Source organism: Bombina bombina, chromosome 12, assembly GCF_027579735.1.
Source record: "Bombina bombina isolate aBomBom1 chromosome 12, aBomBom1.pri, whole genome shotgun sequence".
In the NCBI taxonomy this organism is placed as follows: domain Eukaryota; kingdom Metazoa; phylum Chordata; class Amphibia; order Anura; family Bombinatoridae; genus Bombina; species Bombina bombina.
Window position 1 is genome coordinate 92756928 of NC_069510.1, and position 19663 is coordinate 92776590.

At 36.3% G+C, this 19663-nt stretch overlaps 1 protein-coding gene across 1 annotated transcript in view; it reads left to right on the plus strand.

Moving 5' to 3' along the window:
- Nucleotides 1-2129: 2129 nt before the first annotated feature.
- GOLGA1 (golgin A1) overlaps nucleotides 2130-19663 on the plus strand; it is a 165907-nt gene continuing 148373 nt past the window's right edge. The window contains exon 1 of the mRNA XM_053695664.1: nucleotides 2130-2287. The gene's annotated coding sequence lies outside the window, so the exon portion shown is untranslated. The remainder of the gene's footprint in view (nucleotides 2288-19663) is intronic.

The following is a 19663-nucleotide window of genomic DNA, read 5'->3' on the forward strand; positions in this document are numbered from 1 at the left end:
AGAGGCATAGTATTTGTTTTGTTCTTCCTGTGTCACAAATGCTATAGGATTGAAGTTTTATTTACAGTAGAACAAGGTAGTTAACAGCAGTAATGGCTGCTGAGAGATCAAAAGGAAGTAACAGATACTGCCTTAAGACTTGACTGTGAGTAAGTCATTTGTGACCCTAAAGGGACATGATACCTAAATGTTGAAGGACTTAAAGTGATATGAAACCCAATTTTTTGTTCTTTCATTATTCAGATAGAGCATGCATGCAATTTTCTAATTTACACCTATTATCAATTTTTCTTCGTTCTCTTGCTATCTTTATTTAAAAAGCAGGAATGTCAGCTTAGGATCCGGACCATTTTTGGTTCAGAACTTGGGTTATGTTTGTTTATTGGTGGCTAAATGTAGCCACCAATAAGCAAATGATATCCAGGGTGCTGAACCTAAAATGGTCTGAATCCTAATCTTTACATTCCTGCTTTTTAAAATAAGATAGCAAGAGAACGAAGAAAAATTGATAATTGGAGTAAATTAGAAAGTTGCTTAAAATGGCATGCTCTATTTGAATCATGAAATGGCTAGAAAATATCACTTGAACAGCTCTATGTAAAAAAGGAAGATATTTTCCTCAAAATGTAAAGGGACTTTAAGCAGCCAATCAGGATGCAAGCCCCAGGACTTGCAAGGGGGTGTGCATCTAAATTTACAGGAACAGTCATGTTATTTTCCTATTCAATTTAAGGACGTTTTCTATGGAATCTCACAAGATCATAGCAAAGCATAGCATGACCTCAGCACTGCAGATGCTAATTGGCTATTTTTTTTTTCTATTATGTTCAACTTGCAGCTGCACAGTAGCTGAAGAATAGCTGTTACTAGAGCACTTACTCTTATAAGCTAAAAGAAATGTTAAAGGGTCAGTCTAGTCCAAAATAAACTTTCATGATTCAGATAGGGCATGTCATTTTAAACAATTTTCCAATGTACTTTTATCACCAATTTTGCTTTGTTCTCTCTGTATTCTTAGTTGAAAGCTAAACCTAGGAGGTTCATATGCTAATTTCTAAGCCCTTGAAGGCTGCCTCTTCTCTCAGGGCATTTTGACAGTTTTTCCCCACTAGAGGGTATTAGTTCATGTGTGTCATATAGATAACACTGTGCTCACGCACGTGGAGTTCAGGTGAGCCAGCTCTGATTGGCTAAAATGCAAGTCTGTCAAAAGAACTGAAATAAGGGGCAGTTTGCAGAGGCTTAAATAAAAGATAATCACAGAGGTAAAAAGTATATTATTATAACTGTGTTAGTTATGCAAAACTGGGGAATGGGTAATAAAGGAATTATCCATCCTTTAAAAGAATAAAAATTCTGGTGTAGACTGTCCCTTTAAGGTAAAATAGCTTCCTTTTTACATAAAGATGTTCAGGTGATATTTTCTTGGTGTTTTACAGTTATGGTGCATCACTTTCAAGAGAATTAGCATTTGGGTATTATGCCCCTTTAAAGGTTTATAAAAAAATGCATGCTTTAATTCATTAGAAATTTTAATTGATCACTAGCAACTCTGCAATGCTATGTATTTTACCTTCACAAAGGGGTTAAATACATAGTTAAAATAATGCTCTGGAGCACAAAGCTAGAATATTGGATTGTTTGGCTCAAATTCCAAAGGGTCAAGATGTGAGTTTGATCTGAAAAGATGTTATAAACATGTATACATGATCTTTCAAGATTTTTTTTTAGGCAAGAGCAATTAGAGATGGTTGGGGTGGTAAGTACAAGTGAAAAATAAAATGTGAAGTATCCAGTCCTACATCTGCCAAAGGGGCTGTAGCAGCAAATAGTTTTGCTAATACTAAAGCTATGGTTGACCGCACAGTATATGTACATGCAAGCAAGAAAGAACCACAATCCCTTACTAATGGGTGCACAGGTCAGCCGAACCATATCACGTGATTTATGCAAGCTGAGAGAAAGACTACAGATCTGCGCCTGCGTGTGACATTTGACATAGCCGATGAATGACAACAATTCTAGACCAATCAGGTGCCATTTCACGAGAACTGCACTCCACACCGCCTCCTCCGCGCTCAGCCAATCAGAAGGCCTTTCACCTGCCCAGTGATGTGATGACGACATCAGCCACATCTACCGTACATTTGTGCTTACCGGGGACAGCTGGAGACCGAAAACTTGAGACATTGGACTGACTTATTGATACCGGCAAGTGGTGACACAAGGCTAAAACACTCCCTATACGGATATATAGTGAGAAAACACCGGAAACAGCTACACCGAGGTAAACAGACCTGGGTATGCTCAGTGTCTTTGTAAGTGTGTCTATATGTAAGTGTATGTGTGAGTATCAAGGTGAGTTTGCTTGTGACTATGTAATGTATTGTGAGTGTGACTGCTAGTGCATGTGTATATGTGTGTTTCAGAGAAAGTGAATACATGTGTTACCCTTTCTTATTTCATAATGTATATGAGTCTATTAGCATGTGTCTGTGTCTAATATATATATATATATATATATATATACATATACACATATACACACACACACACCTCTGTAAATGTGTATACATATATATACACTGTATGTATACAAATGTGTTTGTATGTGTGTGTGTGTATATATATATATATATATATATATATACACACACACCTCTGTAAATGTGTATACATATATATACTGTATGTATACAAATGTGTTTGTATGTGTGTGTGTGTATATATATATATATATATATATATATATATATATATATATATATATATATATATATACTATACTATAAAAGCAATGAAGAGGTTTATATATATATATATATATATATATATATATATATATATATATATATATATATATATATATACTCCTGTATATGTGTATACACACACTTCAGTATATGTGTGTGTGTGTATAATTGTCAGTTAGTGGTTGAAATGTGAGTGGTGGTGTTGACGACTGCACTTTTGTCAATGTGGTTTTGTTATTGTGCCACAAAGAGACCTTTTGCTTAAATGTGTCACTACTGATCTGTTCCCATCACAAATAAAAATACACAGGTCACTATATTCAGCAGTATTGCATGTAATGTATCAGTTTTCTGGCTGTTAATGATATCGTCATGTCTTTTGAATGGATATGTTTATCTGGTTGTATGTACAGTAGATATACATTTCTTTGCTGAGAGAGATAGTGAATTGAAGTCTATTTGTCTACTATTTACTTAAAGAGACACTGAACCCAAATTCTTTTCTTTCATGAGTCAGAGCATGCAATTTTAAGCAACTTTCTAATTTACTCCTGTTATCAATTTTTCTTCGTTCTCTTGGTATCTTTATTTGAAAAATCAGGAATGTAAGCTTACAAGCTGACCATCTTTGGTTCAGCACCTGGGTAGTGCTTGCTGATTGGTGGGCAAATGTAGCCACCAATCAGCAAGCGCTATCCAGGGTGCTGGACCAAAAATGGGCCGGCTCGTAAGCTTACATTCCTGCTTTTTCGAATAATGATACCAAGAGAACGAAGAAAAAGTGAGAATAGGAATAAAATAGAAAGTTGCCTTTAACTTGCTTATTTGTATTGGTATTGACACCTTAGCATAACAGATTGCTAGGCTTATATAGTTTTTTAATATATGTTTGTCAAGGTTGGCTAATATATCATCAGTAGATACTAATAGACCAGTGGTATCATATATTTATACAAATGTGGTTATGTTTTCTCTTCATAAACATGTACATGAAATAATATTTGAACTTTTTGATATTTTTATTGAATAAACTTATGCCCCAATATATATATATATATATATATATGCAACCACCAATCCGCAACTAGAACCTAGGTTCTTTGCTGCTTCTGAGCTTTCCTAGATAAACCTTTCAGTAAAGGATAACACGAGAAGGAAGCAAATTAAATAAAAGTAAAATGGAAAGTTGTTTAAAACTGGATGCTCTGTCTACATCATGAATGTCTAATTATGACTTTACTGTCCCTTTAAAAGAAATTACACAACTGATATGTCTGTATTTCAGAGATTCACAGAAAACACTGAATTAAAGGGCCAGTCAAGCCAAGATTAAACCTTCTTGATTCACATAGAGCACACAAGTTTAAACAACTTTCCAATTCACTTCCATTATCTAAATGTGCACAGTCTTTTTATATGCACACTTCCTGAGGCACCAGATCCTACTGAGCATGTGCAAGATTCACAGAATATATGTATATGCCATTTGTGATTGACTGATGGCTGTCACATGACGCATTAGGAAAGGAAGGAAAATGTAACTGACATTTGTCTGAAAAAAATCTACTCATTTGAAATTCAAACTAAGCGCTTTTACATTTTCTCTTTATTATGCATGTATTGATTATGCTATACTACTTTTAGTGGTTTAGTACTCAGCCTGACCCATATAAGTAACATGTTACATAATAAATTATGTTTTTAACTTTATGCAATTTGCCAATAGTGTTCTGAGTTAAGAGTACCGCACTTCTGTGTTTTCCAGCACTCTTTATTACTAGCTTATACTAATTTAGAGTGTTTTGTGTGATAATCGCACACATTTTACTCACCTGTCTATCAGAAGTTGCACGCTTACTTTGTGTTTAGTATTGAGCACCGTATGGAACTGTATTTCAGAGATCATCAACTAGACATGAGAGTTTAATCTTTGATTTCAACCACAGTTGTCTGAACTATGTTAGACGATATGTACCACATCTTTGGGACAGATAAGAATTTGTGGCAATTGGTTTTTCTTGTAGGCTCTTCATAGCGATGTGGAAGACTCCCATTTCTTCAACAGGGTGCGGATGAGCAAGGCAGGCAGCTTGACAAGGATTTGTTTTTGGAAAAGACAAATTTAAAAGAATACTAAACACAATATTTTTTTTCTATCATGATTCAGATAGATCATGCAATTTTAAGCAACTTTCTAATTTACTTCTATTACCAATTTTTCTTCATTCTCTTGCTATCTTTATTTAAAAAGCACAAATTAAAAAAACGTAAGAGATGGCTCATTTTTGGTTGAGAACCGGGGTTATGCTTGCTTATTGGTGGCAAAATGTCAGCCACCAATAAGCAAGCACTATCCATGGTGTGGAACCTAAAATGTGCCAGCTGCTAAGCTTTACAGTCCTGATTTTTTAAATACAGATAGCAAGAGAACAAATACAAATTGAAAATAGGAGTAAATTAGAAAGTTGCTTAAAATTTCTGCTCTATCTGAATCGTGAAAGAAAAAAATCTGGGTTTAGTGTCCCTTTAAAAGTCATTCAAATAAGGAGAGCCAACTTTTCAGGATTTGTTTGTTTTCCAAAAGTGGTCAACTTAATGTTTATTTTAGATTGTTATAGTATCATTCTGTTTCAGTCCTCAGAATGATGAGAAGGTTCTGCTTCATTGGCCGTACTCATGTTTTTTCTTTATTGCTGTGATAGTACCAATGCTGTTATATAAGAGAAAGTTTTGCTCTCTGTTATTGCTTTTTAATAAGGCAGTAAACTTGCAAAGGGGCTCTGGTTGGCTGAATTGAGTTTACATTCATATTATTGGCCTGTGTTGACAGGTTGCAAGTTTGATTGGACAGCGAAGCTTCAGTTGGACAACTGTGCAAAACTCTCATTGCATGTCCAGTTTAATATGTTCATATCATTGTCTTCATGTCTTAAGACCTATGCAAGGTGTCTGTATTGTCCCCATTTGTATGTTCATATGAGAAGCTTTGGAAATAGCACAGCTAATACCTGGAATGGACAATATGATAAGGACACCGCAATGGGCTAAGCATATCCTATTTCTCTAGAATGAATTGAATGGGTGACAAACAATAAACATTCTTGATGACACCTCTTTAACTATGCTGAACTTGATTCTCAGACATGGTAACCTTACTTGCATGAAACCAATGGCTTCAACCTCAAATTCCAGGACATTCAGCTACAAATCATTTACAGTAGCTTAGGATTTGTGGTGCAAACCAGAACTTCTTAAATTTTATTTCATCCCTTTTTGCATTGGAATTTTTTTTGGCGACCCATATTATTATAATAAAGTCCAAAACAAACCGTTTGTCAGATGGGTATACATTTTGTTCTTGTTATGCATCAATATGTCACACAGGTTGGGGGAATATTAGCGAAAATAAGTAAATTCAACTTTTGTAGTCATTGCTAATGGCTAATATTTGGTCTCTATTTATCTAGCTACAGTGTTCTCCACAGAAAAGCTTGCCAGCGTTGTGGCATTATGAAGTAACCGGGTGTTAGCAGTGTAATACTTTGCTATATTATAACATTTTCTGTTACTTCAAGTGATGGTAAATCCTAGTGTTTCAAAAACGCTAATATTGACAGTGCTGTAAATAAAAGGTACCTTCATTCATGAAGTTTAACCCCTTAACGACCAAGGACGTGTCAGGCACGTCCTACAAAAAAATACAGTTAAGGACTAAAGACGTGCCTGAAACGCCCTCTGGGGTTTCAACCACTGGAAGCGATGGTGATCGCTTCCAGACGCGTTCAGGGTATTGCAGTGATGCCTCTATTGAGACATAACTGCAATACCCTTTTTTTACCCACTGATGCAGAGAGGGCCACCCTGTGGCCTTCTCTACATCGGCCATCGATGGTGCTGATCGTTGGTGGGTGGGAGCAGCATCAGGGAGGCGGATGGGCGCACGGGGGAATGTGGGAGGGGGTACGAGCCACATTCATATTACATTAATAATAGAAATGTTTTTTTTTGGCAAACTGGGTACTGGCAGACAGATGTGGGAGGCTGATCTCTACACTAAAGCTAAAATTAACCCTACAAGCTACCTAATTAACCCCTTCACTGCTGGACATAAAACACGTGTGGTGCGCAGCGGTATTTAGCGGCCTTCTAATTACCAAAAAGCAATGCCAAATCCATATATGTCTGCTATTTCTGAAGAAAGGGGATCCCAGAGAATCATTTACAACCATTTGTGCCATAATTACACAAGTTTGTAAATAATTTCAGTGAGAAACCTAAAGTTAGTGAAAAAGTGAACAATTTTTTTTATTTGATCGCATTTTTCAGTGAAATGGTGGCATGAAATATACCAAAATGGGCCTAGATCAATGCTTTGGGTGGTCTACTAAAAAAAAAATATACATGTGAAGGGTTATTCAGGGATTCCTGACAAATATCAGTGTTACAATGTAACCATGGCTAATTTAAAAAAAAATAAAAAAATGGTTTGGAAATAGCAAAGTGCTACTTGTATTTATGGCCCTATTACTTGAAAAAAAGTGTAAACATTGGGTATTTCTAAACTCAGGACAAAATTTAGAAAACTATTTAGCATGGTTGTTTTTTGGTGGTTGTAGATGTGTAACAGATTTTGGGGGTCAAAGTTAGAAAAAGTGTGTGTTGTTTTTTTTCATATTTTATATAATTTTTTTTTTTTTTATAAAAATAAAAAATTATAGTAAATTTATATGATTTGATGAAAATAATGGTATCTTTAGAAAGTCCATTCAATGGCGAGAAAACCAGTATATAATATGTGTGGGTACAGTAAATGAGCAAGAAAAAAATTACAGCTAAACACAAACATCGCAGAAATGTAAAAATAGCTCTGGTCCTTAAAGGGATAGTAAAGTCCAAATTAAACGTTCATGATTCAGATAGGGCATGTCATTTTAAACAACTTTCTAATTTACTTGTAAATTCAAATTTGCTTTGTTCTCTTGTTATTCTTAGTTGAAAACTAAACCTAGTTACTCTCATATGCTAATGTCTAAGCCCTTGAAGACTGCCTCTCAACTGAATGCATTTGACAGTTTTTCGCAGCTGAGGGCGTTAGTTCATGTGTTTCATACAGGTAACACTGTGCTCATGCATGTGAAGTTATTTAAGAGTCAGCACTAATTGCCTGAAATGCAAGTCTGTCAAAAGATCTGAGATAAGGAGTATGAAGAAAGTACCTTTTATTTTGCTCTAAACTAAGCGCCTCTGGCTAACCATGGCAAAACTTAAAAAAAAAAAAAAAAAAAGATTTGTACAATAAAAACATTTCTTATTAGCTAATTTAGCTTTATAGTGGCTTATATTTTAGCGGGATGGTCAATAAAAAAATTAAAGGACCCCTAGGGGTCCCAACGCCTTGTTTAAAACGCACTGGCTTAACCTCTAGTTAAAGTGAATGTAAATTTTTCAGTTATTCAACATAAATATAGCTTCCTAATAACTCTATTATTGATACCGCATTCTGATTTTCTTAAAAGATTCTAAATATAACATGATATTTTATTGTTCAACTTAGCTCCGTTTTCAGTCAGAGCTCCTCCCATCCATTACTTCCCTTCTTTTCTTCGCATAAAGTATAGAGCGGTCCCACCCACTCTATGACGTATTAGCAAAGCGAGTTCACGATCGCTCGTTTTTGTGCACATGCGTTTCCAATTTCCTGCCGAATATGCACATGCGTTTACATTTTACTTCAGAAATTGCACATGCGTTGATAAACAATGGTGTACTCGCGAGCATAGATACTTACTTGCTGTTCCGAGTAAATCTAGTCAAGTTATGGCAGCGGGCTTTTTATGCGCATGCTTACAGCGTGTACGCGCAGCGCTTCAAAATCCAAATGAAGTTTGTTTAGAAAAGACGCATGCGCATAAAGTAAGAGTGACGTTTTTATAAAGGGGCTGGACGCCACGGGGTAAAACAGATTATTTGTTTAGTCAACTGTCAATCAAAGTACTAAACGTGGAACAAAATGGCGGGCGGAGGGAGAGAGCAAGACGATTATAAAGAGATAAGTATATATATCGATATAATATAATGTTTTAAAAAAAACGATGACTTAAACTTTTATGCTATTTTTGGGAGATAAATCAGTTCGCATTGTCTACTATGAGTGACTTTACATCCACTTTAAAGAGACAGTAAAGTCCAAATTAAACTTTCATGATTCAGATAGGGCATGTCTTTTTAAAAAATCTTTCCAATTTACTTTTTCATCAAATTTGCTTTGTTCTTTGGTATTCTTAGTTGAAGGCTATATCTAGGTAGGCTGATTTCTAAGCCCTTGAAAGCCACCTCTTATTGGAATGCATTTGAAAGTTTTTCCCAGCTAGATGGTGTTAGTTCATGTGTTTCATATAGATAACATTGTTGCTCATGCCCGTGGAGTTATTTAAGAGTAAGCACTAATTGCCTGAAATGCAAGTCTGTCAAAAGAACTGAGAAAAGGAGGCTGTTTGCAGAGGCAAGGTAATCAGAGGCAAAAAAAGTATATTAACCCTTTCGTGACAGGGTTAAAGTGTCTACATCGGAACACCTGTTCCGATGTAGACAAATTGAAACTACGCGATCGTGCATACGATCGCGAGATTTCAATTATTGGATCGCATCTGGGGGGCGTCCCTACAACCCTAGGAACGCCCTCCAGACCGCGATCAAGTCCTTGAAGCGCAGAAGGCTTCAGGACAGCCGTTTGATATGACGTTCTATTCCGTCATAACGGCTTTAAAGCCCAGTGTAAATATGACGGAATAGAACGGCATAACGGCGTTAAAAGGTTAATATAACAGTGTTGATTATGCAAAACTGGAGAATAAATAAAGGGATTATCTAGCTTTTTAAACAATAAATTTTTTTGATGTTGACTACCCCTTTAAAGGGGCATAAAACACAATTTTGTTTCTTTAATGATTTAGATAGAGGATACAATTTTAAACAACTTTCCAATTTACTTCTATTGTCACCTTTTTCTTAATTTTCTATTTATCCTTGGTTGAAAAGCAGGAGAATAAGTTTAGGAGTGTGCATATGGAAGCAGTTTTGCAACAATGTTATACATTACTCCATTCTATTTTGTTTTATCAGCAGAAGGAAAATTCCCCACTATCCTGGATTTAAAGTGATGGTAAACTTACCTCTAGTTCTATCAAGCATACCATTATGGGTGCAAAATAAGTATAAGGTTAATTCATCATTTTTAATAAGTTATTGTATATATCAAGTTATCACCTTTAGAATGGATTACCTGAACGTTCTCTAATTCAACCCCGTATATGTATTTTTTTTTCGCTCTTTGTCACGTTTTTTTCGGCACCAATTGAAAATTCGGCCATTAGGCGGCCGTCCCACCGCGTCACCCGCCCCTTTACTCCTCTACGCATGCTCTGTTAAATAGATTTAAAGATTTATTATTATTCGCGCTCCTGTTTTGCGCATGCGTCTTACTTCCAAGTAAGGAATCCTTTCCTACGTCATCTGCTTGTTACGGATGTCTTCGATACAGAGAAGATCATCACTTGATTTCCCACAGTGTTCATCAGAACAAAGTGCTGCATTTGTTCGATAATATAATTCTTTAAATCAGTGATTCTCAACCAAAGTGATCTCAAGGCCCGGTTAATTTGAGCTGGACATGTCCAGGGCCCGGTAGTTATAGGCCCACAAATGGCATCTCCATGGATCCTGGTGCGTTCCTTAAAGGGACACTGAACCCATGTTTTTCTTTTGTGATTCAGATAGAACATGCAATTTTAAGCAACTTTCTAATTTACTTCTATTATCAATTTTTCTTTGTTTTCTTGCTATCTTTATTTGAAAAAGAAGGCACAGGACCCTGGACAGCACTTGTTTATTGGTGGGTGAATTTTTCCACCAATCGGCAAGAACAACCCAGGTTGTTTACCAAAAATGGGTCGGCATTTAAACTTACATTCTTGCTTTTTAAATAAAGATACCAAGAGAATGAAGAAAATTTGATAATAGGAGTAAATTAGAAAGTTGCTTAAAATTTCATGCTCTATTTGAATCACGAAAGAAAAAAATTTGGGTTCAGTGTCCCTTTAATCTGGAGTTTTCAGTTGCCCTATCAGTAACTAAGCAGTTAAGTGTGGGTTTATTGGGGGCCCTGGAGTGTGGGGGATCCTGCCGGGGGTCTGTCGCTGTGAGGGCCATGGAGTGTGGGGTCTGGCCCTGAAGGTTGGAGGCCCTTTATCTGGCCCTTAATGTTGGGGGTCCTGGCTCTGGAGGTTGAGGGGCATGTTGGGGGCAGGGCAGGGAGGCTACCATGTTCATTTGCATTACATTGAATACTGTTGGGTCAGTGTGAGACAGTTTTCCTGGGGCCTTGATTGGTCTCAGTCTGCCCCTGGTGTGCAGTGGGGTAAGAGTGTGCAGTGGGGGCATGACAGGTTGGGGCCCACCAGCAGGGCTATCACGGCCCGGTACTGGGCCACGGCCCGGCTGTTGAGAAACCAGGCTTTAAATTATATTTTAACATTGACGTTTTGCGCATGCGCAAGTGTGACTGCAGCGTGAACGCGCATTTGAGAAACACAGAGAGCGTGTCGGAGCGCTCAAGACGTCACAACCATAAGAAGACGGAAGTAGGGCTTGGGAGGAGTCGTGTGCTAAGCGGTAGGGACTTTAAAATATAATTTTCAAGGCAAAATGTTGAAGTAATCGAAAAGAAAACTTAGCGACTAGATTAGGGACATATGGATAAATTCTAGGTTGTGTTGAATAAAGTCAAACTTTACCTTCACTTTAAGCAGACATGAAACCCCATTTTTTTTCTTTTCTGATTTATAGAGATCATACAATTTTTAAATAGTTTCCAATTTAATTTCTTTTATCAAATTTTCTTTGCTCTCATGCTCTTCTTTGTTTAAGAGATATCCAGATACGTAGCGTGCTCATGAAGCACTACATGACAGGAAATGGTGCTGCCACCTATTGCTCTTTAAAATGGATAACATTCTTCCAAAACTGCTGCCATATAGCAGATACGTGCGCACTCTGGGGCTTACGTCCCTGCCTTTTAATAAAGAATACCAAGAGAACAAATACAATTTGATGATAGAAGTTAATCAGAAATTGTATGTTTTTTTCTGAATCATGAAAACTTTTTTGTTTCGTTTCGTGTCCCTTTAAAGGGACACTGAACCCAAATTTTTTCTTTTGTGACTCAGATAGAGCATGAAATTTTAAGCAACTTTCTAATTTACTCCTATTATCAAATTTTCTTCATTCTCTTGGAATCTTTATTTGAAATGCAAGAATGTAAGTTTAAATGCCGGCCCATTTTTGGTGAACAACCTAGGTTGTCCTTGCTGATTTGGTGTATAAATTCATCCACCAATCAAAAACTGCTGTCCAGAGTTCTCAACCAAGAAAAAAGCTTAGATGCCTTCTTTTTTATATAAAGATAACAAGAGAACGAAGAAACATTGATAATAGGAGTACATTAGAAAGTTGCTTAAAATTGCATGCTCTATCTGAATCACAAAAGAAAAATTTGGGGTTCAGTGTCCCTTTAAGCTTTTACTTATGTCATCATGGGATAGTAACAATGAAGAAGCCCATTAAAATAGTTATATAATTGTCTTTTTTTATACTTCTATACTTTTTAAAAATAAATAAGGAAACAAACGGCTTTATTTATATTTTAGCTTTATCATTTCAGGCAGTTGACAATCCTGATTTCAGATTTTGTAGTGACATTGCTATGGAAACGTAACTTCACATATACATGCAATAAAAGATACTAAAACAAGCATCTTGTTTTTTTATCACCTAGAGTGGCAGAATCTGAAGTTTCACTTAAAGGGACAGTATACACTTATTTTCATATAACTGCATGTAATAGACACTACTATAAATTATAAGATGCACAGATTCTGATATAAAAGTCCAGTATAAAACTGTTTAAAAACTTACTTAGAAGCTCTCAGTTTAGCTCTGTTGAAAAGGTAGTTGGAAAGCCCACTGCAAGTGGGAAATAAGACCCTCCCCCCCTTCTTTTGCATATGAAAAGACCCTTTACACAAACAGGAGCAAGCTGGAGTAGGTAGCTGACGGTATTCGCATAAAACTTTGGGGCTTGGTTCGGAGAAGAGCTGCAACAACTAATCGGCATAATCGATAATAAATTATGAAAATAGTTGTCAACGAATCTCATAATCGATTAGTTGGTCTCTGCACTGCACCAGCTGCTTTACTCCGATGAGCTCCTGCACATGGTATTGTGTTTTATGGTTATGTCCTTAGCCTAAAGGACGTCTGCAGATGTTTACTTTTCACTTTTTTAGGACACTATAAGTTTTTTCTTTTTAAGTTTACAACTATTCCTGTCTTATGTGCAACCCAGAAATAAAATAGGAGTCATAGTTTGGATTGTTTATATAAAATCAGGTGATTTGGGACTATGCTTTGCATGATATAGTGCTGAGCTTGTTTTTAACACCTAGGGCTCCATGTACTAAGCCGTCAATTCATCCGTCATTGTAGACGCGGATAAACTCGCCGTTACTCGCCGCGGGCGAAATGGTGTCCGCTGTCGCTATGTACTAATATTCCCCCAATAAATAGACAAGTCTAGCCCGCCGCGAGCAGTTGCGGATTGTTGATAAATTTGACGCCTCGCTCGCCGCGACTAAGCTGATGGTACTTAACTTTCAGTTGAATTGTCTGGCCAATTATTAACACGTGACATGCAAGGTGTCACGAACATCATAGTAGTCGCGGGAATAGAATTTTGCTCCTATAAAAGTTCAACTTATCTAAACAACTTTATTATTGTTCAAAATTTTTTGAAGAGTGATAACAGAGCGTTATTTTTGTAATATTTATTTACAATTTGGATATGGCTTCATCTGGATCTGATAATATATAAATATTAATATAAAAATAATTATAAAGATTGACAACTAACAATACAAATTTAAATAGATTACTCTTTTTATTTACAGTCGACAAATTGGGCGCAATTTATGTACATGGAAATGAGAGACAAATTAGACGCCAGTTATGCTGTAAGTACAATGCTGATATTACTGCCTTTTATATATGTCTAGACTGGCGTCCAGATTGACTTTCCTATTGTTTTGTACCTTGCCCGCCACCTAAAAGGTGGCGAGGCAAAAATAGCGAGGTGGGAGCGGAAATTGTAGCGAGCGGACAAATAGATTTTTTAGTACATTCGTTTTTTGGCGAGTTGGTGGTCAAATGTGTCTAATTACAGTGAAAAATGGAGCGGTAGCGAGGTTTGGCGGATAAGTACGCTCGCAATTTTAAAGATGCGAGTTTTAACATAATTGACGGCTTTGTACATATCAGTTTGCGAGTTTTGACGCGAGATTTGTTGCGGGTAGCTCGCTGACTGCTTAGTACATGGAGCCCCTAGCCCTAAATTGATGGCATTTGTTATATGAATTGATGTCACTATTACCTGTTTGTTCAATTTTTAGCGGATCGCTTGCTATTGCTGATATACTGTATGTACTCTATAGATAAATGTGTAAGGCTGTGTCCTGTTACTGATATAGTATTTAGCCCGTTTGCCTTTTTTATTCTTTCTATTGTTAATTAATTGGAATATGTACCCAATTCAACCTCTAAGTGTATGTGTATGTATATATATATATATATATATATATATATATATATATATTATTATTAATAATAATAATAATAATAATAATAATAATAATAATAATAATATTATTATTATTTTTTTTTAAGAGCGGACTAGAGATTTTTCCCCCTAACCCTAACATTTTTGCATTTCAATTCAAAGTTTCTGAAAGAGTGAATAACAGAATGTTATAAACAGTGGTAGCCTCTCTCTTTCTACTTCTACATCTTTTCAAACAGTTTGTGGTTTTGTTTTGCATAATTATAAAAATGTGTTCTGCTGCTTAAAAATTTGACCAACAGTTGTTTTAATGTAAAGTTTTAGTATGAAGTTTATATTTATAACACTCTATATGTGGATTTTATTTTAGTTTTAGGAATTTTTTTATTTTTTTATCCGATTAGTCGATTAATCGAAAAAATAATCGGCTGATTAATTGATTATGAAAATAATCGTTAGTTGCAGCCCTAGTTAGGAGTCTAAATATCAGAGCAATGTTATTTAAAACATTAGCAAAACTATACATTTAAAAAATACAAAAAAAACTTTATGGGCTATATAAATAGATCTACAAAACATTTATGAAAAAAAAAAAAAGTGTATAATGTCCCTTTAACAATTTTTTTAGCTTTCTACAGCTTGTCTGCCCAGTTTTACTTCCTTACGCTCTTTTGTTTCTTTCTCTGTGTAGCTCTTTGACAACCTCAATATATGTAAACTGACTGAACCGCTCTCTGGGAGCACAAGGTAGCGCTATGTACTTGACGATAATAATAATTGCAATATAATCAAAACTTGAAGGTAAAAGTAAATATAAAAATCAGAAAATAAAAAGTATAAAATATAATAAATAAAAAAAAAAGATATGAGATATATATATATATATATATATATATATATATTTATATATTATAAATAATATTAAAAGTTAATACTTCAGTCCAAAAGATGTTCAATACAGTCCATCCTAAGATAACGTGGATTTTGAATAAATCAGTCTATCAATCCAGTAATCAAGGAACTGTGTCTTGAAGTATAGAAATGAAGAACAGGGATCTTCTTAACCCCAAGTCACACCAGGGTACGGCTGCGCCTTTTCTTAACCCCTAAAGGTAGCGGTAATGGTCAAAGGTTCCTGCAAAAAGAACAAACAATAGGGCGCCTCCTGTGTGTATCAGTAATTCCAAATGGTACTCCTATTGTGGTTTGTATATGTGCAGGTAGCAAAACTGGGACCAAACGGTTTGTTTAAAATTTAAATGTGAATGTAATCATAAAGATAGAATAGATAAAAAGGTCATGTAGGCCCATAAAGACCAGGTTAACCCTTAATGCAATGCAACGCGTTTCTCTGCTTCCCAGCAGTTTCTTCAGGCATATAATATTAACCTTCCAAGCTACTTTCATATATACAAACATAAAAACATTTTGCAGCTGCCAGGTGTTGGTGTAATCAAGGGAATGGTAAAACATCACTGACTCCTCCCTCTGCAATCGCAATGGATCACATATAAAAAAACAAATGCATAAACCATCAATATAAAGCATAAAAATGCACAAACATATCATAATTTGTACATCAGAACAAATGAAAATAAAATACAATATCCTAAACAGTTAAAAATAGTAATTAGAAATGTAAGGACGCGTGAAACCCACATGAACTTAAAATATACACAAGCTGGATGTCATAAATCTGAACATTACAAGTAAGAAAGTAACTAAATCCGATAACGTAGTAACAGTTGTTAAAACCCAAAACAAAATACACAATTGGATACATTGATACTCTCCAACTCCATGTGGCCAAATTTTTATTTTATTTTTTAGAGATTTTTAAACTGGGCTAAGGGATAGCATTTAGTAAATATATATTTGTCTGATTTAAGATTGTAAATTTGGCCACATGGAGTTGGAGGATATCAATGTCTCCAATTGTGTATTTTGTTTTGGGTTTTAACAATTGTTACTACATTAGCGGTTTTAGTTACAAGTAAGAAAGTAACGTTGAGATTTATGACATCCAGCTTGTGTATATTTTGGGTTCATGTGGGTTTCACGTGTCCTTACATTTCTAATTACTATTTTTAACTGTTTAGGATATTGTATTTTATTTTCATTTGTTCTGATGTACAAATTATGATGATATGTTTGTGCATTTTTATGCTTTTATATTGATGGTTTATGCATTTTTTTTTATATGTGATGCAACCAATAATAATTGAGATTGCAGAGGGAGGAGTCAGTGATGTTTTACCATTCCCTTGATTAGACTGACCACTGCCAGCTGCAAAAATGTTTTTATGTTTGTATATATGAAGGTAGCTTTGAAGGTTAATATTATATGCCTAAAGTAACTGCTGGGAAGCAGAGAAACGCGTTGCATTGCATTAAGGGTTAACTAGTCTGTTAATACCCTGGTATTTGTGGGTCTATATGACCTTTTTATCTATTTTATCTTTATGATTAAATTCACATTTAAATTTTTAACAAACCGTTTGGTCCTTGTTTTGCTACCTTCGATACACCTATCATTGGAGTTCCAGATTGCTGGGGAATAGTGATCTGAAGCATTACAAATCTTCAGTCTGCGTCTATAAGCACAATAGGATGACCATTTGGAATTACTGATACACACAGGAGGGGCCCTTTTGTTTGTTCTTTTTGCAGGAACGTTTGACCTCAATGTATGTAAAATTCAGACTGGAGGGGGAGATGTTTCTGGGAAGAGGAAATAGCACTGGTGACTTCAGAAGTTTTCTTTCTTGTCAGTTAAGCACGGCACTACTTATTGTACTCATGTGCTTTCACTCTTAATGTGAAGAAATACTTTTCACAATGTTTTAAAGGGATATAAAACCCCAAATTTTTGTTTCATGATTCAGATAGAACACGCAATTTTAAACAACTTGGCTTCTCTTTGCTTTTATAAGAGGAACTGGACCCAGGGGTACATCGAATATTTATAGTCTCCTTCAGGTACCATCCAATCCCACTTCAAGAAATATATGTAAAAAAGAAAGTCTAAGAATATATGTCCCAATGGCACTAGAGGAAAATTCACAATAGTGTAGTATGCCTATAAACAGCCCAAAAAAAGAATGTACTCACAAGATGTGTAGATAATTTTTTGGCCAGTTTATTGAAGGTCAAATAAACAGCTCCTTCATGTAGTAATACTCCCTTTTTTTTATCCCAACGCGTTTCAATAATCCCATCCCTTTTCTCCAACATTGGTGTGTCCGGTCCACGGCGTCATCCATTACTTGTGGGATATTCTCCTCCCCTACAGGGAAAGGCAAGGAGAGCACACAGCAAGAGCTGTCCATATAGCTCCCCCTCTGGCTCCGCCCCCCAGTCATTCTCCTTGCCGCTCTGAACAAGTAGCATCTCCACGGGGATGGTGAGGAGTTTGTGGTGTTAGTTGTAGTTTTTTATTTCTTCTATCAAGAGTTTGTTATTTTAAAATAGTGCTGGTATGTACTATTTACTCTGAAACAGAAAGAGATGAAGAGTTCTGTTTAAAAGAGGAGTATGATTTTAGCAGCAGTAACTAAAATCGATTGCTGTTCCCACACAGGACTGTTGAGATGAGAGAACTTCAGTTGGGGGGAACAGTTTGCAGACTTTTCTGCTCAAGGTATGACTAGCCATTTTTCTAACAAGACTGTGTAATGCTGGAAGGCTGTCATTTTCCCTCATGGGGATCGGTAAGCCATTTTCTTAGACTCTAAAAGAATAAAGGGCTTATTATGGGCTATTAACTGGTGGACACTCTTAAGGGCTAAATCGATTGTTTATTTAAGTTTTTATTTAAAGTTTGAAGTGGATTTCACACTTTTATTATTTGGGGAACGTTTTTTATCGCCAGGCACTAGTTAAGACACCTTTCCAGTCAGGAAGGGCCTTTCACTGTATTAGGCAGAGCCTCATTTTCGCGCCATTATTGCACAGTTTCTTTTAAGTACAGTGCATGCAGATGCATGTGAGAGGGTCTGATGTCCACTGAAAAAGTTCCTAGAAGGCTTGAAATACCCCCCTGGGATAGTTGAAGTCACAACAAAGGCTGTGGCTGGGACTGTAGTGGGGTTAAAATTGCAAACGGCTCCGGTTTCCACATTTTAAGGGTTAACAGCTTGAAAATTGGGGTGCAATACTTTGAATGCATTAAGACACTGTGGTAAAGATTGGATAATTCCTTCATAGTTTTTCACATATTCAGTAATAAAGTGTGCCCTGTTTAACATTTAAAGAGACAGTAACGGTTTTGTTTTAAAATGGTTTTTGTAATTTATTAACCAGTTTAAGCCTGTTTAACATGTCTGTACCTTCTGATAGATCATGTTCTGTATGTATGGAAGCCAATGTGGTTCCCCCTTCAAATATATGTGATAATTGTGCCATAGCGTCCAAACACAGTAAGGACAGTATTGTCACAAATAGTAAGGTTGCCCAGGATGATTCCTCAGATGAAGGAAGTAGAGATAGTTCTACATCTTCTCCTTCTGTGTCTATACCAGTTATGCCCGCGCAGGCGACCCCTAGTACTTCTAGCGCGCCAATGCTTGTTACTATGCAACAATTGACGGCAGTAATGGATAACTCCATAGCTAATATTTTATCCAAAATGCCAGCATTTCAGAGAAAGCGCGATTGCTCTGTTTTAAACACTGTAGAGCAGGAGGGCGCTGATGATAATTTTTCTGTCATACCCTAACACCAGTCTGAAGTGGCAGTGTGGGAGGGTTTCTCAGATGGAGAAATTTCTGATACAGGAAGAATTTCTCAGCAGGCAGAACCTGATGTTGTGACATTTAAATCAGAGCATCTCCGCGCATTACTTAAGGAGGTGCTATCTACTCTGGATGATTGTGACAATCTGGTCATCCCAGAAAACTTGTGCAAGATGGACAAGTTCCTAGAGGTCCCGGTGCACCCTGATGCCTTTCCGATACCTAAACGGGTGGCGGACATAGTGAATAAGGAGTGGGAGAAGCCAGGCATACCTTTTGTCCCTCCTCCTATATTTAAGAAATTGTTCCCTATGGTCGACCCCAGGAAGGACATATGGCAAACAGTCCCTAAGGTCGAGGGGGCGGTTTCTACACTAGCCAAACGCACGACCATTCCCATTGAGGACAATTGTGTTTTCAAAGATCCTATGGGTAAAAAATTGGAGGGTTTGCTTAAAAAGATTTTTGTACAGCAAGGTTACCTCCTTCAACCTATTTCGTGCATTATT